Genomic DNA, 6,000 nt, shown 5'->3' with positions numbered 1-6,000 from the left:
GCTAAGCACTTCTCCCATTGCAAGAAAGATCAATCTAGTAGGCCAAACCAAACTGATAATTCGAAGAGACTTGCAAAGATAACCAATCATACATAAAAGAATTCAGAGAAGATTCAAATATTGTTCATAGATAAACTTGATCATAAACCCACAATTCATCGGTCTCAACAAACACACCGCAAAAGAAGATTACATCGAATAGATCTCCACAAGAATCGTGGGGAACTTTGTATTGAGATCCAAAGAGAGAGAAGAAGCCATCTAGCTAATAACTATGGACCCGAAGGTCTGAGGTAAAGTACTCACACATCATCGGAGAGGCTATGGTGTTGATGTAGAAGCCCTCCATGATCAATGCCCCCTCCTGCAGGACGTCGGAAAAGGCCCCAAGATGGATCTCACGGGTACAGAAGGTTGCGGCGGTGGAATTAGGTTTTCGTGGATGCTTCTGTTGGTTTGGGGGTACGTAGGTATATATAGGAGGAAGAAGTACGTCGGTGGAGCAACGTGGGCCCCACGAGGGTGGAGGGCGCGCCCAGGGGAGGTAGGCGCGCCCCCTGCTCGTGCTCTCCTGGTTGATTTCTTGACGTAGGGTCCAAGTCCTCTGGATCACGTTTGTTCCAAAAATCACGTTCCCGAAGGTTTCATTCCGTTTGGACTCCGTTTGATATTCTTTTTCTGCGAAACTCTGAAATAGGAAAAAAACAGCAATTTGTGCTGGGCCTCCAGTTAATAGCTTAGTCCCAAAATAAGTGTATAACAAAGCCCATTAATCATCCAAAACAGAATATAATATAGCATGAAGCAATCAAAAATTATAGATACGTTGGAGACGTATCAACAGAACGTTTCAAGTTTGATGCTAGTCTGTAGAAGCTCAGAAGGCTTATTTCTTGGTGCATCGGTAATAAAGTTCAGAGGAATTTCGAACCCGGCAACGCTAGAGGCGTTAGCTTGCCGTGAAGCGCTGGCACTATCATCCGATCTCCATCTTAATCAAATTGTGGTTGCTTCAGATTGTCAAGGGGTAGTCCGGGACATAGCGAACCGTACTGGTGGGGAATATGCAAGTATAGTGAAGGAAATCACAGCGACAGCAAGAGATTTCCAAAACTGCTCCTTTGTTTTTGAAGGGCGAGAGACAAATATCGAGGCACATAGCCTCGCTAAGGACGCTTTTGGTCTGGGTTACGGGCGCCATGTGTGGCTTTTAAACCCGCCAGACCTCGATTGTATCCCTATGAACATTATTAATCAATAAAGCAAGTGTGTTTAGACTCAAAAAAAAACAGAACGTTTCAAGTTTGATGCTAGACCTCCACAATCAGCAAGTTGGCGTCCAATTCCTTCCATTGAAGACTCAGAGTATTCATCTTCGGCTGCAACTGTTGTTGCGAGAGTCATTGATGAAGAGGACGATGCCACTTCACCAGCGATGGCTTCACTGCACCACGATTGTGCATCAGGCCCATCTGCACCACCCAACTCCAACGTCGACCCTGCTACTCCAACATCTTCACCGGCTGGGAACGAGTAGACACTCTATGTCTTCAAACCTTTTTTGGTCAATCCTGACAAAAGGGGGAGAAGCATATGAGTTGATAGTCTTCAAACGGGTCCATATGGGTCGGGTGCTTATTTTTTGCTAAGTTCTTGAAACTATTGGTTTTTTTAGTTGTAACACTTAAACTTAATGGTCGTCTGCCACTTTTGCTGCTACCTTATGATGCGATGATAAATCCCGCATGAATTCATTCTGCAGACGCCCATTTCTCATTATGCATTTCATTATCTTCATTACTTTTATGTATGCATGATGAATTGTCTTCATGTGTTGAAGAAGATCTCCACAAAGCAAAACCTGCCATGTGCATTTGCATTCAAAGGCAAAGTACTTATATGCACATCTTCAGGGGGAGGCTCTTTCAACTTATGAAGACAATGCCCATGTACTTTAACTTTCACATACTTTTATCCCCGTTGAAAACTTCAACCAGTTTGTCATCAATCACCAAAAAGGGGGAGATTGTAAGTGCATTTGGAGTATTGATGACAAACATGGTTGAGGGACTAATGTGTTTGTGAGAATTGCAGGATAACATAGGTAGTAGTCCCTCATTGATTCGGTTTACCTACAAGAGATGACCCCTAAAAATGTATGAAGACATTGAAGACAATGGTGGTTCGTGAAGACATTCACGATGAAGATAATGACATGTGAAGACATTCACTTGAAGACTATGGAGTGCGAAGACATAGTTTCTTTTGTAGTTTCCTTTTCTTCTTTCTTGAGTCATAGGAACCACCGTACTATTAAGCGGGGTCCAAGTCAAAAAAGTCAGATGACTGAAGTGATGCTCAACCAAAATCCTATGTCTTCGAGTGAAGACAATGAGAGCAAATCTTATCCAGAGTTGGATGAGTCAGCTTTGCTTGTAGGCCAAGCCAAGCTGCCGCGTGTGTTTGAAATCCGACCGTTGGACACGTGTTGGTTCCTTAGTGACCCAGGGTCATTTCGGACATTCATGTCGGGTTGCCTCCTGGCTATAAATAGCCCACCCCCTGCACCATAAATTGGTGGTTGCTCAGAGTTAGTGCACGGCTTCTGTCGTTTGAGAGCAACCCACCTCCGAAGCCTTTGAGAGAGATCCTTACGAGGACAAAGCCCAAAACACCCAGAGCCAAAGAGTGTTAGGCATCACTGAAGTATTTCTGTCCCCTTGACCTGAAACTTGTTACACTTGAGGACTCTGCATCCTCCAGCCGATTATGCGTCATGTTCTGAGCATCCAAGAGTCATTGTGGATCACGAGTGAACGGAGTCTGTGAAGGTTTGGAAGTCTACCTTGAAGACTTACCAGAGTGATTGAGCGAGGACTGGGTGTCCTTAGCTCAAGGGGAATAAGGTGAAGACACAGTCTTCTGAGTTTAATCTCAGCCTCCCTAACTAGATGTACAGTTGTCACAATAACTAGAACTGGTCTACCAAATCCTTGTCTTCAGCAAGCTACTGGTTCTATCCCTTACCTTCTTTACTTTTTAGTTTGTCTTCGTGAAGTCATTGCTTGCTTGCCTGATCTGTTTGACTTCACTGTGCGAAGACTATTACCTGTTTAGCTTAACACTGTCTTCCATTCCGATCCATACTACCTAGCTGCTATTAGTCTTCGTGCTTTCACTGTATTGCTTACCTGACTATGGCTTGTCTCTAGTGTAGTTCATCTTCCGCTGTGAATCATATAGGTTCATTCTTACCGTTTGTCTTCAAAGACCTCGTGTTTTGAAGACTTCCATAAAAAAAGGCCTGTTCACCCCCCCCCTTTGGTCGATAACTAGCACTTTCACATAGAGTCTCCCGGATACAAACCGGAGTAGAATGAAAAACACAAAGACCATCATAGTTCACACAAGACTTAGCTAAATCATGAACTAGAACATTAGACTGTCGACGAATATGGTTGAACAGCACAGAAGAGATGTTTGACGCGCCATGTTGGATGTCCGACACCACTGAGCCCACAAGTGAATGGTTGCGGACAGGAGAATTGACCTGATGCACCAGGGAAAGGCAATCGGAGGCAAAGATCACCGAGTCGCATCCTTCCTCTCGTGCAAGATAAACAGCTCACCGAAGAGCCAAGGCCTCGGCCAACTCAGGAACAGGCCTTCCATTGGTCATTTCTCGGCAGGCACAACACATTGACCATCAGAATTTAGAGCAACCACTCATGTACCAACCTTCCCTAGTTCGGAGAAGATCACAGCATCAGACATGAATAAAAGATAACCTGGAGGCGGCGGAGACCAAACAGTGCTTGAAGCAATGCTCTCACGCCTATGTGCAGGATCTGGTTTGTATAGATGCCAAAAGATCAGATCAACGTAAGCTTTATTTTGAAAGCAGTACGAAGAGGATGCGACTCACCTTCATTGTTTCGTGCAGAATTCCGCGCCTCCCAAATATGCCAAATAGACACAGCCATGACTGTAGCCATCAAGTTAAAAGAACGTGAGAGGAAATCAAAGAGCCAGTGCCTTGGCGAAGAAAAATTAGACTGCCATAACTTAATGTCAAAAAATTGCTTCACATGCGACCAGACCTCATAAGCAAAAGAACAGAACAACAGTGAGTGCTCGATACCTTCCGTTCTTCCACAGAAATAGCACAGGTCAGACGTCGGCACATGACAGCGATGAAGTTGGACACCGGATGGGAGGCAGTCGTGAGCAAGTCTTCATAGAACCACTTTCATCTTATCAGGGGCTTTGATGGACCAAATGGATTTCCGGTTCTTCTTAGCAGTCTCTCTCCTCTTACTATAACAAGTTTTTAGCAATTTATATACAAAGGTTGTTGTAGATGCTCTTAGAGCGGTTCTATTGGAGTTTTGGAGGCAGTACCATGATTTCGACGCGGGGATGCCCCATGCCTCATCGGGATACAATTTATGAAAGGCTTTCACTTATGCCAGTTTGGCAGTTCCATGGCAGCCACTTATACAATTTATGAATGGCATACGATGATTTAGCGATGAAGCCAGCGCGTGTCGTGCTCCTGAACTATGATCTCACGCCTAATGTTGTTACATATCTGCACTTTCTGATATTAGGGCGTGTTTGGTTAGTTTCTCCACCGGGCCTGGCTAGGAGAGCAAAAACAAGCCAGGCTGAGCAGGGCCTGGGTAAAGAAAAACAGGGCCAAAACGTAGATGACCAGTTGATTGGTTGCCTGCATTAGGGGTCTTGTCATCGAAATGAAATTTTCACACGGCGTTTGGTTGCATACATGCATATGATTAGGAGTTAATAACAAAGCTTAACACCCACCAGGTTTGGCATCTCATTTCGTCGAACACGTTGAGCGCGCTGGAGGTTCCTCTGCCCATCATGTCCACCGCCAGCTCCCGGCGACCATGGGCGCGCTCGGCACCTGGACTCCTCCACGCACGGCACCGTGGCCGCGCCCGGCTCGCGGCCGTGGACGCGCCCAGCTCCAGCGGCAGCCGCCCCGTGATGTTGTTGTTCAGAGAGCACACAAGCAAGCAAGAAGACTAAGAAGTAGCAGCCTGAAGCCCCGTGCACTTCAGAGTTCACAGAACACACAAGTAAGCAAGAAGACCAAGAAGCAGCAGCCGCGCCGGACGCTCGTCCACGAGCTCCAGCCACTCCAGGTCGCGGTGTCGTGCTTTCCCTAATCATTTGATGGATGTGGAGGAGTGTGCGAGAGAATTGGGTAACGCCCGCGATGGAGTCCTCCACGCTGCGGTTCCCGGCCGAGAGCTCGGCCGCCGCCATGCCGAGCTGGTTCAGCGTGTGCCCGAACAGCTCCAGGCAGTCGGACAGCGCGAGGCGGTCGCGCAGCTGCAGGCGGTGCGGGCGCGCCAGGTAGGACGTGCAGTTGGACGCGGCCGCGCGCACCGCCGACGCCGCGCGCCTCCCCCACCGTCGTGAAGTTGCCGCTCCCGTCCTTGGCCACCACCAGGTCCGGGACGCCGACTACGCCCTGCTGCTGCAGCAGCCGCCTACGGTCCGCCGCAGCCACCCACGACGGGAACCCGCGCCGCACGGGCCCGTACCCCTCGAACGCCTCGCCTGTGGTCCTCGCGCGGAGGGCGCGCCCGCGGCGGCGCTGCGGGAGGCGACGGACCATGGCGAGCGAGTTGGACACGAGGCCAGGAACATGCTGGGCTGCTGGAGCTCCGATAGGCCGGCCTGATTGAGCGCTGCGGGTGTCGTGGCGAGGCGGGCCTGGCGGGCGGATCCGGCGAGGGCGAGTTTGGCGGAGGTCCGGCAATGGGACGCCCGCGCCTGCGCCGGCGGCGGGCGGCGGGAGGCGCGATCGGGGCGGCGAGCGAAGTAGGTGAGGGTGTGCTCAGAGATGAGGTGCTCAGAGAGGAGAGGGATTGAGGAAGGTTAGGGAGGTGATTAACTGTAAACACGTACGAGCCGAGCCACCCACGAGCGCTCGAGAGCATCCCTCGGGCCTGCTCACAAGAAACT

General features: G+C 49.2%; 1 long non-coding RNA gene across 1 annotated transcript; it reads right to left on the bottom strand.

The window, feature by feature from the left end:
• Positions 1-3,346: 3,346 nt before the first annotated feature.
• On the bottom strand, positions 3,347-4,678 carry LOC141026289 (uncharacterized). Its single transcript, XR_012188145.1, has 3 exons — positions 4,142-4,678; positions 3,926-3,985; positions 3,347-3,848 (listed from the first exon to the last, which is right to left on the bottom strand). It is a non-coding gene; the product is annotated as an uncharacterized lncRNA (long non-coding RNA).
• Between the last annotated feature and the right edge of the window lie 1,322 nt (positions 4,679-6,000).

The sequence above is a fragment of the Aegilops tauschii genome, chromosome 6, assembly GCF_002575655.3.
Source record: "Aegilops tauschii subsp. strangulata cultivar AL8/78 chromosome 6, Aet v6.0, whole genome shotgun sequence".
In the NCBI taxonomy this organism is placed as follows: Eukaryota; Viridiplantae; Streptophyta; class Magnoliopsida; order Poales; family Poaceae; genus Aegilops; species Aegilops tauschii.
Note: the sequence above shows the minus strand (reverse complement) of the source record. Positions and strands in the feature narration are given on the sequence as shown.